The following is a 17,694-nucleotide window of genomic DNA, read 5'->3' on the forward strand; positions in this document are numbered from 1 at the left end:
CCTGCAAAACTCTCAAACTGGCTCAGGACCTCTTTACCTCAATGCCACCTCTCCCCATATGTACAGACCTGGATCCTGAGATCATCATCTTAGACCCTTCTGCAATCATGGATAACTCATAAAATTGTGGAGTGAGGAGGGACCCTGAGGGTCATCCAGTTCAAGCCCCTTCAATGCAGGAAATGCAACTAAAGCATTTGTGACAGATGGCCACCCCACCCCAGCTCCATTGAAGGAAAGGCCACAAGCTCCTCCATAAATCCATATCCATAATCTTGAGATGTCTCCCCTTCCCTTCATGCTCTATTCTGCGGGCTGACCATTCCTCAATGTTCCCTCCCCACTTTACTCAAGGGGCAGCTAGTGTTGGGACTGTCAGATATTTGCAGACTGCACTTCCCATTACTCCTTCCTGGTGGCCCTTCTGGCTTGTGGGGCAGGGGGAGCTGCAGGTTAGTCCCCAGATTGGCTCCCAGGAACAGGAAGAAGGGGACAACAGAGAGATATTTTATATCTTATTTGGGGGAGGTGAGAGAAGGATTGGTGCTTGCTGTGAGAAGTTGGTCTGAGCTATGTCCTGCCCAGTGATGTTTAGAAGGCAGTTGCTGGTCTTTTGGAATCTCCACAGAGATGGGCCCCATGAGATGTCTTCAGCATCCTTTCCCAAGAGCCTGAAGTTCAAACCCAGCAGGCAAGGTGGGGAACCTGTGGTCACAGGACTAAGTCCCATTTCCCCACCTGGTCTTCCTTCAAGTAAACGGACAAGCGTTGCTCCATCGGATGCCCACGGGCAGCAAAGTTGGGTGAAGCAACTGCCAGATTTCGCACAGTGAACTTGGGAATGAGCCCAGATCAGAAGGTGATATTGGGGGACAGTGAGTGGGATTGGGGAGCAGCAAGGTCAAAGATATCCCTTTCCATGCAAACAGATTCAGGGATGGAGCTGGAGAAAAGGGGCAAAAAAGAACATTTCAGGTTCCTTGAAACTATTGTTACACTGCACCCAAATTGTTGAGCATGGAGAAAACCCAGGAGTTTCAGTGTTTGCCCAGAGTTCTGTTTCCTTGAAGGTGAGAAGAGACCTTGGTGTCTTTAGAAGATATAGGTTTTTTAAAAACACATAGACAGGGCCTGAGCATAAAATGGATGGGGTCACAACATTGACACCCCCCCCCCAAATCATCCTTTTCACTTTGTCACAGCTTTGGATCCCCTACACAAGAAACAGGAATCTGTGTCTCCAGCTTCCAGGCTGCTTCCAACTCAACTCTCACACTCCTCATGGGCTCAGGACCACAGAATCTCAAGGATGGCCTCTCCCCATATGAACTGACCTAGACCCTGAGATCATCATCAGACGCCCTTCTTCATGTGCCCCCTTCTCAAGAGGTCTATAGGGCGGCACTGTGAGAAGAGGTCTTTTCTGTGGTGACTCCCTGTAGTAACGTTCCACTCGCCCACCTACCCCTCCATCACCTGTCTCTGCTCTCCGGCCAGACCAGGTTTCTTGGGCGGTTGGCGAGGGAGTTACTTTTCAAAAACCACAGGCCGAAATCACACCGGTAGGGCTGCCACCACTCCCTTTAGTCAGGGGAACCCAGAGACACCACCCTGGGAGAAGGGTATGTCCCATTAACCTGGCAATTCCCCCCCTCTGCAAGCTGAATCCACAGACATGCAGACAGAAATTCACACGGTAAAGCGTAGCACAGCGGAAGGCTTGGATTTAGCTATTCCTTCGGAAAAGGCACAAATACCAACAGATTCTACTAAAAAGGTTTATTCTAAAAGAATAACAGAAAACATGTTGAAAATCAACAGGCACATCTTTTGAGTCTTACAAACATAAAATAACAACGTTGTACATTATCACTAACTTTACATACTCACAAAGGAACTTGGTTAGAATAGGCAATAGTCCTTTCAAGCTGTTGCGTAATGGAGATGTTTGAGGATTTCCATTTCAAAAGGACGAAACGACTGCTAACGGTGGAAGTTACAGCCGGGCATCTTTGCGAGTTGCAGAGCAAAGGCAGAGAGCAACAAAGACAACATCCCTTGATCTTTTATCCTAAATTCAGACTTGGCGTCGTAACTTTTGAGCCAATCAAGAGACTTAATTTGATCAGCACACTCTTTTGCAGCTGGGTCAGTATTAGGACTGAACTCTAATCAAAGAAACTTCCTCCCACCTGTGGAAATTAACCAGATCCCCAATTCTCAGCAATTTGACAACAAACAGCCTCCGGGAAGGAGGAAGAGATTCACACCACCAACCCAGGTGTCAATTCTTTCATTAATCAAGAACTCCTCTCCCCCCATAAACCTCTCATGGGAAGGAGCCAAAGAGTCTGGGGTTTTAAAGATATACAACTCCCTTTCCCAGGGTCTTTGTGGCTGATAAAATACCCACAAGGCTACATTCTTTCACTTGACCAAGGAATGATTTTTCTAATAGCTATAACTTCACTACACTCCCTGTTTGTGGAATACTCTTCTCCAAGAGTCTCATTCTGCTCCTTTAGGTGCCAGGCAAATTCCTCTTCTCCCAGAACTTGTGCTAATGAAAAAATCTATGGCCTTTTACATGTGTGGGGTGTTCTTGTTTGGTTTGTTAATATGATGTATATTTGGCAGTTTTTGAATTTTTAACTGAGCTGTGGTCCTCAGATGAAGTAGATGAAGAACAGCTTGGACTTGATATCCCACCTTTCACTCCCCTTAATGACCCTCAAAGTGGCTAACAATCTCCTTTCCCTTCCTCCCCCACAACAAACACTCTGTGAGGTGAGTGGGGCTGAGAGACTTCAGAGAAGTGTGACTGGCCCAAGGTCACCCAGCAGCTGCATGTGGGGGAGCAGGGAATCGAACCCAGTTCACCAGATTACGAGTCCACCTCTCTTAACCACTACACCATCCTGGCTCTCAACAGCATGCTTTCTGAAGGGTTATCTAGAAATCTAATTGCATGATAACAACAACAATAACAACAACAACAACCCCCACCACCCCCACTGTTCTCCTGCTTATCAGCCAGGAGATGAGAATGGTGGAATGGCTCATGTATTTGTCTGTAGCATCCCTCTTAGTTGCAGCTCTTCCCACCTGCCCTATTCTTTTGAGATGCTGATGAGGACACTCCAGTGGCCAGCGAAGGTCCTAGTTGAGATTCTAAGCCTCAGGACCCCAAGAATTGGAAGGAATGAAGGGAACTCCCTCGTCAACAACAAGATAAGTAACCTTTTTGCCTAAACCTCCAGGTGTCAACACCCCACAGGTTACTGATGTGTCAAGTTGCTTGCAAGCAAGAGGAGAGAAGAGGGGTCATAAGGGTTTTCTGGTTGGACCCACCGAGGAGTTGAATTTAACAGAGCAGTTTAGAGAACTTACTTTGTAGTACTAGGACCTTCGCTGGCCACTGGAGTGTCCTCATCAGCGTCTCAAAAGAATAAGTCAGGTGGGAAGAGCTGGAACGAAGTGAAGAGCTTCTCTGCGGTAATAGGTGAGCCATTCCACCATCCTCATCCCCTAGCTGATAGGGAAGAGAAGAGAGATGGTTGTGTTGAGGTTGGAACTTAATGGGTTAAGTTCTTCCCATGATGCCACACCATTCTGACGTCAATTTTGGAAGCTTGGGAGGAGCTTGGGAAGAGTATGCCAGTCCCACTCTGTACTTTGTGGGGAAAGGATGCAGTTTTGTCATGGCTGCAAATAGTCCTGGAAATTCCTGAGAAATGTCGGAATAAAAGCTGTAAATAGACAAACCTGGACTGTGTGTGTTTGTCTGGAAGCCAAGCTACGTGACAGTTTTACACCGCTGTGTTATCTCTGCTACGGCGTGACTGAGAGCTCGGAGCAGAGCGTGCGGCAGGAGAAGTGTGCCGGGCAGTAAAGAGCTAATTGAGGATCGCAAATCAATTAGCGGGGGTCGCGCCAGATCAATCAAATTCCACAGGTTATGGGTAACCTAAATCACCTATCGTAAACCTGTCACGGGAGGCTGCCGGGAGCTGTGAAGTCTGCGGTGTCTAGCAGAGGAGCACGGCAGGAGGCGGAGGCCGGAGTTTTGAAGCAAGCAAGCAAGCAAGCTGAAAGACGCTGTTGCTGAATGCTGTGGTGCTACGTGTGTGGATCTCACAGTCATTTCAAAAGAGACTGCCCACAGACAGCGAGAGCAGCTGCACAGGAAGGCTTCAAGGACACCTTCCATGGGAATCAGTCGGGTTTCCATGGGAACCAGTCTGGAAAAGGAGGTCAGCGTGGGAACGCAAGAGAAGGACGTGGAAAACAACGTCAGGAGATTTATCAGATCACGGCTAGTCTGGCGTTGGCTGAAGACAGCTGTGGGGCAAGCCAAGAGCTAAGTTTTGTTATTGACTCTGCAGCTAATCGCAATTTGATTCCAGAGACACCTGCTGTCGAGAGGTGGAACTGCACGGCAATTCCTGCCGGGAAAACTGTACTGTTTGCAAATGGACAGAAAAGAAATATGACTAATGCTGTAAATTTGCATTTTTGTATTTTACAGGAAACGTTGGAGTGTTGTACTGTTCCTGGGATGCACCACTGTCTTTTATCTGTGCCTTATTTACTGAAAAAGGGATTTACGGTTTGTTTTCAGGGTGATGTGTGCACGATCTCCAAAGGAGGGAGGATGCTTGCCAAGGTAAAAAAGGGGCAGAATGATCTCTTCATTCTTAAAACGTCTCTGGAGGGTGGTGGGAAGGTTGAGAAAGCACAAGCACTGCGTGCTACAATTCCCAATCATGATTCATGCGTACATGCTTGGCATACACGTACAGCTCATAGTTCTCTAGAAGAACTACAGGTGCTGCCGGAAGTTTCCAATGGTTGTAATATCTCAGAATGTGGACATGCTGTAAGTTGTGAAACATGCAAACTGGCAAAGGTAAAAGGATGCAGTTATCCAAAGGTTGAAAGGATAACCACTAGGCCTTTTGAACTGATTCACATAGATCTGTTGGGTCCTGTAAAAGAACCAAGTCTGGGAGGGTCAAGGTTTCTGCTTATGATGCAGGAGGATTTTACTCAGAATTCCTGGACTCATGGTCTCAAATCCAAGGATGATGCAGCACAGCTGATCAAAGGGTGGATTGAGGGGGTGGAACAAAGGTTTTCCACCAAAGTGCAAGCTGTCACAAGTGACAGAGGAGCTGAGTTTACAGGTTCTGCTTTGCAGAAGTACTTTCGCAAGAAAGGGATACGTCACACAGTGACTTCACCCAATCAGTGGGGGGTGTCAGAGCTCAAATGTCAGGCTCTGGTTAAAACTGCACAGGTGTTGCTGGAAGATTCTGGGTTACCTCCAAGGTTTTGGCTGGAGGCAATCAAGTATGTAAGCTTCACCTGGAATCGCACCTACAATTCCATGGTAGGGGACACACCATTTGGTTTGTTGCATGGCAGGAAACCCCAGATTCATTTTTTGCGTATGTTTGGGTCACGTGCGTCTGTGCCGGTACCTGCTGCTTTGCAGGGGCCAGATGGATCCAAGTTCCGAAAAATGATCTTCTGTGGGTATGAGCCAACAGCGAGTGCATGGAGGTTTGCATTTCCATCAGGTGATCAGAGTAAGTTACTGATCAGTAAACACGCTGAGTTCTATGAGCAGGATAAAAAGACACAAGCTGCTGTCAAGCGTGATGTTCTTTCAGAGTGTCTCTCTGATTCAGAACAGGAAGATTGTGAGGGGGAGGAAGGAGAAGCTGAGTCTGATGATGACGATCAGACAACTGACCAAAGTCAGGAACAGGAGGAGGTATCGGTAGTTTCTCCACAAGATGTTAGGAGAACACCCAAAAGCGAGCCCAGTTCCCCTGTGAGTGTAATGGAGAGGATTCGAAAACGTTTTAAGTCAGAGGGGGAATCCCGTGATGCTGAGGACACATTTCCTGGTGGCAGTGAGTCAGAGGTAACATCTGAGTTTATGCCCAGAAGGTCTAGTCGCACAACAAAGGGCATTCCACCTGAAAGGTACCAGGCAACATGTGCATGGGCGAAATTCGCACAGTGTGATTCTGGAAGTGTTGAGAGGGTTCAACAGGTGCCTGGGAAAGATGCTGGGAAGGAGCACAAGGCAAAGGGTAAGGTGTTGAGCTCAAAAGGGTCTTGTCAGAAGGTGCAGCAAGGGGGGGTGTTGAGGTTGGAACTTAATGGGTTAAGTTCTTCCCATGATGCCACACCATTCTGACGTCAATTTTGGAAGCTTGGGAGGAGCTTGGGAAGAGTATGCCAGTCCCACTCTGTACTTTGTGGGGAAAGGATGCAGTTTTGTCATGGCTGCAAATAGTCCTGGAAATTCCTGAGAAATGTCGGAATAAAAGCTGTAAATAGACAAACCTGGACTGTGTGTGTTTGTCTGGAAGCCAAGCTACGTGACAGTTTTACACCGCTGTGTTATCTCTGCTACGGCGTGACTGAGAGCTCGGAGCAGAGCGTGCGGCAGGAGAAGTGTGCCGGGCAGTAAAGAGCTAATTGAGGATCGCAAATCAATTAGCGGGGGTCGCGCCAGATCAATCAAATTCCACAGGTTGTTGTTGTAGTAGTCATGTGTGGGCCTCCTGTATTCCTTCTGTTTCTAGCAGGTTGTGAAAATGTGATAATCCACCTGCTCTGAAGGCAGAGTGTGAGCAGGGAAACCATGTCCCAGAGTGGGCAGGATCCTCTGCAACATCACCAGACCCGCCAAACATGGGTGTAGCCAGGATTAATGTTTGCAGGGGTGGGGTCAAGACTTTGTTGGAAGGAAAGAACTTTTGTTAGGGGGCAGTTAGTTAAGTATTTCTATTGTTTTACTTGATCTGGGGTGGGGGAACCGCCCCCTGCCCCCACTGGCTTTGCCCATGCCTACAAGTGTTCCTATTTTCCAGGGACAGTCCTGCATTTATAGAAACCATCCCAGTTTCTCACTTGATCCCAGAAATGTTGCTCGTTTCTTCTTGCATGTCCACCGGAGGAATGTTGGAGGGTATGAAGTTATGCGACCTCTGAGCCAAGGAGATAAGAAATATCATGTAATGTGTATGGGTTGCTCGTGCGTAAGTTGCCGCCTCTCCAGGCTTTGTTGCCTTGCTAAACCTTTCAGTCTGGGCAGCCCTTCACTTCGTGGCTGCCTCAGTCGCTAGCAGAATCCGTCAGTGGGCGTTTCTTAAATCTTTTCCAGCATAAAAGTTGTTTGACACCCAGTCTCCTCCTACTCTCTCTGCGCGGAAGTCTTCTGTGCAGGGTGGGCGTGGGTAGCGGAGACCCGTGCTCTCCCCGCTGGTGTCCGGTGAAGAGTCCTGGAGCCCTCTCGCCGATTCCCACATCAGCCCCTCTATATCCCTGGTGTTGCGCTGATTTGCTTCCCCATCTGCAGAGCTGCCTCTCTCCCTGCTGGGCCCTTCTCCAGCATCATTTGAGAGCCTTCCCTCCGCCTCTAGCTCTGATGTCAGTTCCCTGACATCCCACACCCTTTAGAAGGCATCTGAAAGTAGTCCTGTATAGGGGTGTTTTTTTAAAAAAAGAAAGTTTGCTCTTTTATTGTGTTTTTCTATATGTTGGAAGCTGCCCAGAGTGGCTGGAGCAACCCAGCCCAATGGGTGGGTTATAAATAATATACATCTTGATGATGATGATGGAAAAGGACACCCCTCTTTTAACTGGAGAACTGTTGGGGGGTATGCATGCCTTGCCTAGAAGCCTCGGGGAAACCTTGCTGTGTGTTCCACGCTGCCCCCCACTCATCCCCTTCCTTCCCCTCAGCTCAGCTTCCCACCCTCCCTGTCTCTTCCTTCTCTGCCACGCTGAACAGAGATCAACAGGTCAGCCAGCCCACTCATGAGGAAAGGGGCAGTGCCCACCTCGGGTGGCAGGACCCACAGGGGCATCAGTTTCATCCTTGAAGAAATGCATCTCCGCGACTTGGAGGCATTGCTGATATCCTCCCCCTTGATCCCAATGTAGATTTCAACTCACCCCTTCTTCCCTGAGTACGGGAATGTGGGGACTGGAAGGCACCATTTTGTGGTTTGCCTCAGAGGCTCAAATGTTTTGGGCTGGTCCTGTCCACACCCTCCAAGTGTCCCCATCTTCCAGGGACAGTCCTGCATTTAAAGAAGCAGTCCAAGTTGAACTGACTTGATATAAGAATGTCACACTTTTCCTAACGGCGTCCCCGTTTCCATCAGAGAAATTTTGGAGGGTGTGGAGTTATGTGACCCTTGAGCCATTGGAAGGCAGTCCTGTATAGGGAGGTTCTTTAATGTTTAATGTGTTATGATGTTTTTGTGTATATATTTGAGCCACACAGAGTGGCTGGGGCAACCTCGTCAGATGGGTGGATTATTATTATTATTATTATTATTATTATTATTATTATTACTACTACTACTACTACTACTACTACTACTGAATAGAATGTCCCTATTTTCATTGGAGAAATGTTGCAGTGTATTTTCCAGCTCTGCTCAATTCCTGTTTCTGAAAGATCCTTCTCTGTGCAGCTGCCCAAGGAAGCACGACAGTTGGAGGGGAGAGACAGAGAAAGGGGCAGGAGGAGGGGCAGGGAGACCCCTGGGAGAGGTGGGGGCCTACAATGTGAGAAATGCCCTTGTGCAAAGCCATGTTTGGAAAAGAACCACAAAGCCTGGATGGCACCACTGACTGGCAGAGAGAGAGAGAGAGAGAGAGAGAGAGAGAGGGTCTCAGAGTCTGACCAAAAAAAATAAAAAATATGTTCAACCCAACACGTTTTCACAACATGAACCAACACAAAGGTTTCCAATGCTTGCATTTATTAAAAAGAAAAAGCTAAAGCATATTTGCAGGCAAACCAAATCCAAGCTCCAATTCCAAGCCTATTTACTAAGGAGTCAGGCCCCACTGGCCCCAGTGGGCTTACTCATGAGTAGACAGGCAGACAGGATGGCTCCCTCTTGACTCCTTCCCAGCATCGCCATCAGCAGCATCAAGCAAAGCTGTTTCTTCCCCAGCAGAGATGGGGGTGCAGTCGAGGCAGCTGCACATCAGAGGAGAGCAGGGTGGTCTTCCTTTCACCAGAGGTCTTGCACCGGAGATCTGCAGAGTTAGTATCCTGTGAGAGAAAACACTATTAAAACGGGTGTTGGTAGTGGTTCTGAAAACCCAAACCAGTGACTCCAACTGGGAGGCAGAAGAGCTGCTGTTGTCAGAGTTCCAATTGCACACAGAAGGGTCCCTCCCAGCACTACATTTTTTTCTGTGATAGTAGGAGAGACCTCTGAGCATTTCCTGTAGGCACTTTCGGGAATTTGAGCGGGGCTTGGCTGCCATACACACTTTTTTTCTAATGTGGTTCTTTTTCCTTCTTCCTTCTTTGAGCAGATCATTGTGTTGCTGTACATTGAACTCTTTCCCTTCCAACTCTGCAATTCTGTGATTCAATAACCACCTTCACAGGGACGTTTCACACAGATTGCCTTTGCTATTTGAGGAGGGTCAGCGACTGAGCCCCACCCTCTCACACCAGGAAGAGCTGTTCTTTCAGCCAAGGGAGGCTAAGGGGAGTTGTGGCTGAGGGGTCAGAGAGCTTTCATGGGGGCAGCAAGGGGAGAGGACAGGGATGTCACAACCCCCAGTATGCACACTAATATTGTTCCCCTTCACAGTGGTTGTAAAGATTAAGAGAGAAGTGGAGTAGGGGGAAAACTTAGAGATGAGTCACATGCATTTGGGGTCATGATACACCACTGACAAATTTTCGAGGAAAACTAAGATTTGATTTAACTCACCTCTACGGCAACACACCCCGGGAGGACATAGGAATAATGGCCGTTCGGACGGACGGCACCTTAATCGCGGTATCCCTCTCAGCCTTTGACATCTCGTCCTGCAATTACCTTGGGCTCTGGTGAAATCTGGAGGAAGAAAAAGAAGACTTTGAAGGCTCTGTCTCTCAGAACTGACCTTCCACAACTTCTTCCACACCTTCTTCCACCATGGCCCTGCTGGCTTGGACACCCAGAGGGCACCAGGTTGAGGAAAGCTGGTGCAGCAAGAATGCAGGGCTGGAGCAGAGAGTCAGTCCCTTCTGCTGCCTCCCTGCACCTCCAGGACAGGGTCTGAGCCAAGGTGGTAGGGAGGGCTGCGTCAGAGTCACTGGCTTCCCTGGGTGGCCACTGGCAAACCGGGAGAGAGAAGCCCCCTTGCCCAGGAAAGTGACCCGTTCTTTTGCCCACCGCAAAGCTGAGTTTACTGAAGCACATTATTGCAGATTTGAAAGCAAGAGCTAACATGGATCATATAAACGAGGTAATAAGAAGAGACTGGCTGGTGGATCTGGTTAAAGGGGGCCCATCAAGTCCAGCACCCTCCTCTCCCAGGGTCCACCTGAAGCCCCATTTGGGAAACTCTCCAGGAGGACAGAGGGGCAAGATCCCACCTCTTTGGAAGTCACAACAAGTGGCTGAGAATAAAGCTGAGAGCTGTGGGGCTGCTCAGAGAAGAAGCATCTGAGAAGAAGGCCTTACCTGGAGCCAGCATCATCAAGAAGAGGACGACCACAGAGAGGAGGCAGAAGATCTTCATGGCTGGAGGTTGGTGGGAATCCTGGAGGTACCAGAAGCCAAGTGGAAGAGCAATTGCCAGGGGAAGGAAAGCTCCCTCTACTTATAGGCTGTTGGAGGACTGATGAAATCTTGTGGGATGTGTGTGTGTGTGTGTGTGTGTGTGTGTGTTGTGCTGCTGTTATGGTATTTGTGTTGCTTTCTAGGTGCTTTGGTTCAACAGTTCTGGCTGACACAGGGTTAAAATTCTGTGCACTGTTGTGAATATATGAATATAAACTACAAAAAGTGGGCACCCAAAGTGAGGACAAGGCTTTTATATTTAATTTTGGAGAAAGGAGAGAAGTATCAGTGCCAGTTCCGAGCTGTTGGTCTGGGCATTGCCTGTAACATTTAGCAGGCAGTCGCAGGTCTTTTGCAATCTCCACAGAGCTGAGCCCCGTGAGGTGTCTTCAGCATCCTCTCCCAAGAGCCTGAAGTTCAAACCCAGCAGGCAAGGTGGGGAACCTGTGGTCACAGGGCTAAGTCCCATTTCCCCACCTGGTCTTGCTTCAAGTTAACAGACAAGCATTGCTCCATCGGACGCCCACAGGGAGCAAAGTTGGGTGAAGCAACTGCCAGATGCAGCCCAGTGAACTCGGGAATGAGCCCAGATCAGAAGGTGATATTGGGGGACAGTGAATGGGAGTGGGGAGCAGCAATGCCAAAGACATCCCTTTCCATGTAAACAGATTCAGGGATGAAGAAAAGGGGCAAAAAAAGCACATTTCAGGTTCCTTGAAACTATTGTTATGCAGCAGCCAAATCTCTGAGTTGGGGAAAAATCCACGCACTTCTGTGCTTGCCCAGAATTCGGTTTCATTGGAATGAAGGTTAGCGGAGGCTGTGCAGTCGTTTGAATATCCTGTGTTATCTACACATATAGACAGCCTGAGCATAAAATGCATGGCTTCAAAGCATTAACACACACACCCTTCAAAAAAATCCTCCGTCTCAGTCAGAGCTTTGGATTTGGTACACAGCAAGCCCATCTCTGTGCCTCTATCTTCCAACCTGCTTCCTGCAAAACTCTCAAACTGGCTCAGGACCTCTTTACCTTCAATGCCTCCTATCCCCATATGTACCAACCTGGATCCTGAGATCATCATCTTAGACCCTTCTGCAATCATGGGTGTCAGAGCTGCTTCCAGATCCTAGCTCACAGAGGATCACGCTAGCCAGCAATCACTTTGTAAAAGTCTTTATTGAGTTACAGTTTCCATTCTCCAGCTCCTGCGTGCAACTCTACGTCTTATGGGTCAGACCGGCGAAGCTCCGTCTGAGTCTCCGCCCCTTGTGCACCAACTTAATATCCTAGCCTTACTCCACCTTTTCCGCCTGACTGTTCTTCTCTGGGTCCCTCTGCCCCCCTGGGTCTCTTCCTTCCTGGATTCTTCTGACGCCGACCCCCCGGACCCTCCTGCCTCCTTGCGCCGGGCTTTAGGACCTGGCTCCCTTTCCGGGCTGCTTACTGCGCCACCTTCCTGTGCATTTGAACTTGGCGCGCGCGCCCAACCTTCCACTTTCCGTCTGACCGTTTCTTCACTCCCCGATGGAGGTGTGGCCACTCCTGACTCATGCCCTCCCTCCTGTTGTGAGCTGCCAGCGCTTGATACCTGACGCCCTTCCTCTCCCCTGCTCTCTGTTGGTGACGCTGGTCCCGATTTCCAACTGCTCCCCTCTGAGCTCCCTCTGGCCCTTCCCTCCTAGGGTGTTCCCCTAGGCTCCCCCCTTGCCCTGGCCACTGGTGCTCCTTTCTGTGAATCTTCTGATTCACTGGAAAGACTCGGAGATCTCGGGTCGTCGTCATCACTCATCCTTTCTTCTGCCTCCCACCCCTCGCTCTCTGTTTCCTCCCTTGCCCTTGCCTCTGCTCCTGAACCCCTGACAATGGGTAAATCATAAAATTGTGGAGTGAGGAGGGACCCTGAGGGTCATCCCGTTCGAGCCGCTTCAATGCAGGAAACTCAACTAAAGCATTCGTGACAGATAGCCATCCCACCCCAGCTCCAGTGAAGGAAAGCCCACAAGCTCCTCCATAAATCCATATCCAGAACTTGAGATGTCTCTCCTTCCCCCTTTTTCTCTATTTTGGTCGCTGAGCATTCCTTGCTGTTCCCTCTGCACTGTACTCAAGGGGCAGGTAGTGTAGGGACTGTCAGATATTTGTGGACTGCATCTCCCACTACTCCTGTCTGGTGGCCCTTCTGGCTTGTGGGGCGGGGGTTTTGCTTTGCAGGAGGTCCCCTCAACATTGGGAAGTCCCCATTTTCGCTCCCAGGAAAAGGAGGAAGGGGACAGCAAGGAGAAATTTTAAATTTTATTTTGGAGAGGGGAGAGAAGGATTGGTGCTTGCTGTGAGATGTTGGTCTGAGCTGTGTCCTGCCCAGTGATGTTTAGAAGGCAGTTGCTGGTCTTTTGCAATCTCCACAGAGATGGGCCCCATGAGATGTCTTCGGCATCCTTTCTATTATTATTATTATTATTATTATTATTATTATTATTATTATTATTACTACTACTACTACTACCAGCCCATGAACTATCTCACCAGAGTGGTGCATGCTCTGGTTATCTCCTGCTTGGACTACTGCAATGCGCTCTGCGTGGGGCTACCTTTGAAGGTGACCTGGAAACTACAACTAATACAGAATGTGACAGCTATACTGGTGACTGGGAGTGGCAGTTGAGATATAACACCAGTCAGAACGTTTCCGAGCAGAATTCAAAGTGTTGATGCTGACCTTTAAAGCCCTAAATTGCCTCAGCCCAGTATACTTGAAGGAGCATCTCCATCCCCATTGTTCAGCCCGGACACCGGAGTCCACCTCCGAAGGTCTTCTGGTGGTTCCCTCCCTGCGAGAACTAAGGTTGCAGAAAACCAGGTAGAGGGCCTTCTCAGTAGTGGCACCTGCCCTGTGGAACGCCCTTCCACCAGATGTCAAATAAATGAACAATTACAGTGGTACCTCAGATTACATACACTTCAGGTTACAGACTCCGCTAACCCAGAAATAGTACCTCGGGTTAAGAACTTTGCTTCAGGATGAGAACAGAAATCGTGCTCCAGCGGCGCGGCAGCAGCAGGAGGCCCCATTAGCTAAAGTGGTGCTTCAGGTTAAGAACAGTTTCAGGTTAAGAAATGGACCTCCAGAACGAATTAAGTTCTGAACCCGAGGTACCATTGTATTTGATTTTTAGGAGACATCTGAAGTCAGTCCTGTTTAGGGCATTTTTAATGTTTGATCTTTTATCGTGTTTTTAATATTCTGTTGGGGGCCACCCAGAACGGCTGGAGAAACCCAGCCAGATGGGTGGGGGGGAAGTAATAAAGTATTATTATTATTATTATTATTATTATTATTATTATTATTATTATTATTTTGGGGGGGGGGGACACAGGGGCATGAATACCCCTGAACATTTTGTAAATCTAAGTTTGGCCTCACTGAGGGGCAGTATTTCAATATGAGTAGGGAAATGAGAGTACTGTACCCCTAAACATTATTTTAGAAAAATACACTGAATAATAATAATAATAATAATAATAATAATAATAATAATAATAATAATAATAATACGCTCTGATCCATTCCTGTTTGTGAAACATCCTTCTCTGTGCAGCTGCCCAAGGAAGCAGGTCAGTTGCAGGGGAGAGACAGAGAAAGGGGCAGGAGGAGGGGCAGGAGGAGGGGCAGGGAGAGGTGGGGGCCTACAATGTGAGAAATGTCCTTGTGCAAAGCCATGTTTGGAAAAGCAACCACAAAACCTGGATGGCACCACTGACTGGCAGAGAAAGAGAGAGAGAGAGAGAGAGAGAGAGAGAGAGAGAGAGAGAGAGAGAGAGAAAGGGTCTGAGAGCCTGACCAAAATAACGCCCTCAACCCAGCAAACGTTTTCACACCATGAACCAACACAAAGGTTTCCAATGCTTGCATTTATTAAAAAGAAAAAGCTAAAGCATTTTTGCAGGCAAACCAAATCCAAGCTCCAATCCCGAGCCCATTTACTAAGGAGTCAGGCCCCACTGGACACAGTGGGCTTACTCATGAGTAGACAGGCAGACAGGACAGCTCCCTCTTGACTCCTTCCCAGCATCGCCTTCAGCAGCATCAAGCAAAGCGCTTTCTTCCCCAGCAGAGATGGGGGTGCAGTCGAGGCAGCTGCACATCAGAGGAGAGCAGGGTGGTCTTCCTTTCACCACAGGTCTTGCACCGGAGATCTGCAGAGTTAGTATCCTGTGAGAGAAAACACTATTAAAACGGGTGTTGGTGGTGGTTCTGAAAACCCAAACCAGTGACTCCAACTGTTGTCAGAGTTCAAATTGCACACAGAGGGTCTGTTTTGCAGAGGGTTGGACTAGATGAACCCTTAGGTCCCTCCCAACGCTACATTTCTATTCTATGATTGTAGGAGAGACCTCTGAATATTTCATGTATGCACTTGGGTGGATTTGAGCGGGGCTTGGCTGCCATACACACTTTTTTTTCTAATGTGGTTCTTTTTCCTTCTTCCTTCTTTGAGCAGATCATTGTGTTGCTGTACATTGAACTCTTTCCCTTCCAACTCTGCAATTCTGTGATTCAATAACCACCTTCACAGGGACGTTTCACACAGGTTGCCTTTGCTATTTGAGGAGGGTCAGCGACTGAGCCCCCACCCTCTCATGCCATGAAGAGCTGTTCTTTCAGCCAAGGGAGGCTAAGGGGAGTTGTGGCTGAGGGGTCAGAGAGCTTTCATGGGGGCAGCAAGCGGAGAGGAAAGGGTTGTCACCCCCCAGTGTGCACACTAATATTGTTCCAACTCACAGCGGATGTAAAGATTAAGAGAGAAGTGGAGTGGGGGGGCAGAGAGATGCGTCACATGCATTTGGAGTCATGAAACACAATTAATTTGATTTAACTCACCTCTGCGGCAACACCATTGGCGACCACACTGAAAAAGTGTGTTTCGGGGCGGCCAGCACCTACGATATTGCAGTATCCCTCTCTGCCTTTGACATCTTGGCCTGCAATTAGCTTGGGCTCTGGTGAAATCTGAAGGAAGAAAAAGAAGACTTTGAAGGCTCTGTCTCTCAGGACTGACCTTCCACACCTTCCACACCTTCTTCCACCATGGCCCTGCTGGCTTGGGCACCCAGAGGGCACCAGGTTGGGGAATGCTGGTGCAGGAAGAATGCAGGGCTGGAGCAGAGAGCCAGTCCCTTCTGCTGCCTCCCTGCACCTCCAGGACAGGTCTGAGCCAAGGTGGTAGGGAGGGCTGCGTCAGAGTCACTGGCTTCCCTGGGCGGCCACTGGCCAACTGGGAGAGAGAAGCCCCCTTGCCCAGGAAACTGTCCCGTTCTTTTGTCCACTGCAAAGCTGAGTTTACTGAAGCGCATTATTGCAGATTTGAAAGCAAGAGCTTCTGTGGATCACATAACTGAGCTAATAAGAAGAGACTGGCTGGTGGATCTGGTTAAAGGGGATGAATCGAGTCCAGCACCCTCCTCTCCCAGGGTCCACCTGAAGCTCCCATTTGGGAAACTCTCCAGGAGGACAGAGGGGCAAGATCCCACCTCTTTGGGAGTCACTGCAAGTGGTGCTCAAAGGCAAGTTTAAAACGAATAAAGTGGAGAGCTGTGGGGCTGCTCAGAGAAGAAGCATCTGAGAAGGAGGCCTTACCTGGAGCCAGCATCATCAAGAAGAGGACGGCCACAGAGAGGAGGCAGAAGATCTTCATGGCTGGAGGTTGGTGGGAATCCTGGAGGTACCAGAAGCCAAGTGGAAGAGCAATTGCCAGGGGAAGGAGAGGTCCCTCTACTTATAGGTGGCTGGAGGACTGTTGAAATCTTGTGGGATGCCAACCGTCGTTTGCAAGATGGATGTTGCAAGCTCTGAGCTTCATGTGCCAAGGACCAGCCAAAGACCACAGAATCATAGGTTTACAGAAGGGACAGCAAGTCCAACCCCTGCAATGAAGGCATCAAAGCTATAGCATCCCTGACAGCTGCCCATCAAACGTCCTTCAAAGGAGAATCAGGCACCTTCTGAAGGGCACCCTTCCACTGTTGAGCAATTCAGAAAGCGAATCTGTTGGTTTGTGTTTTGCTCTCTGCTCACAGTGGCACAGCATCTTTTGATTTCCCCTGGGGGGGTCACTCTGCAGGCGGGACCAGGGACTGGGCGCAGAAGGTGAACAAAACCCTTCCCACTAGCCCAACCCCAGAGGCCATCGCTGCTGGGCAGGCATGGGGCACCGAGGGTTCACAGGGCCGTGTTGTGCTGCCTCCTCACCTGCCCACACCAAGGGGGGAGCCTGCCTGGCCATGGCTGCTCCTGGCAAGTGTAACCCCCCCCCCAACACTGGCGGGGCGGCCATTTAGCATGGGGAAAGGGTCCTGGCAGCAATGCCAGGCGGTGCTCCACTGGGCAGAGAGGCCCAGGAGGAGGCACAGCAGGGATCCTAGCATGGGGGCATCTGGCTCATGCCCCCTCAAAATCATGTGCCCGGGGCTACAGACCACCTGGCCCTCCCCATGATGAGCAGGAGAAAACAAGCTTGCCCCTGCCTCCTTGTGACAGCCCTTCAGAGTTTCTTTCTGAATTAAAAGCAGGCATAAGGTGTTGTGGGAGTGTTTGCGCATCTGATGGATGAAGAAGGGGAGCCCAACTCAGTTTTCCTGATGAAAAGATAGATAAGGCAGGAGAAACCAATCTTTGGGGCAGAAGGCTGTCCATGGCTACCAGCCAAGATGGCTACTTTCTCCTTCCCTTGCTGGAGACAGGAGGCCTCTGAACATCAAGGTTGTTCTCTGCTGCTCCAGAGAAGCGGACACGGAGCAATGGATCCAAACTACAAGAAAGAAGATTCCACCTAAACATTAGGAAGAACTTCCTGACAGTAAGAGCTGTTCGACAGTGGAATTTGCTGCCAAGGAGTGTGGTGGAGTCTCCTACTTTGGAGGTCTTTAAGCAGAGGCTTGACAACCATATGTCAGGAGTGCTCTGATGGTGTTTCCTGCTTCGCAGGGGGTTGGACTCGATGGCCCTTGTGGTCTCTTCCAACTCTAGGATTCTATGATTCTATGACTGACCTATGCATTCAGCCTACAATAAAGAAAAGGAAGGAG

The 17,694-nt window shown here is 49.2% G+C and overlaps 3 long non-coding RNA genes across 6 annotated transcripts in view; 1 reads left to right on the forward strand and 2 right to left on the reverse strand.

The window, feature by feature from the left end:
* The window catches only part of LOC309529691, a 128,141-nt gene that overhangs the window by 39,156 nt on the left and 71,291 nt on the right, over nt 1-17,694 (reverse strand). Inside the window, exon 1 of one of the 4 annotated variants that reach the window (XR_014218319.1) lies at nt 10,509-10,602. The exons of the other annotated variants lie outside the window; for them this stretch is intronic. This is a non-coding gene — a long non-coding RNA (uncharacterized lncRNA). Of the gene's footprint in view, nt 1-10,508; nt 10,603-17,694 lie in introns of those variants that run through there. 4 annotated transcript variants of the gene reach the window in all.
* The window catches only part of LOC309529717, a 61,443-nt gene that overhangs the window by 13,888 nt on the left and 29,861 nt on the right, over nt 1-17,694 (forward strand). The gene's annotated exons all lie outside the window — the stretch shown is intronic.
* Nucleotides 14,506-16,384, reverse strand: LOC309529701. The gene is made up of 3 exons (XR_014218335.1): nt 16,247-16,384; nt 15,491-15,619; nt 14,506-14,821 (listed from the first exon to the last, which is right to left on the reverse strand). It is a non-coding gene; the product is annotated as an uncharacterized lncRNA (long non-coding RNA).

The sequence above is a fragment of the Podarcis vaucheri genome, assembly GCF_965113315.1.
Source record: "Podarcis vaucheri genome assembly, chromosome: 3".
Classification (NCBI taxonomy): Eukaryota; Metazoa; Chordata; class Lepidosauria; order Squamata; family Lacertidae; genus Podarcis; species Podarcis vaucheri.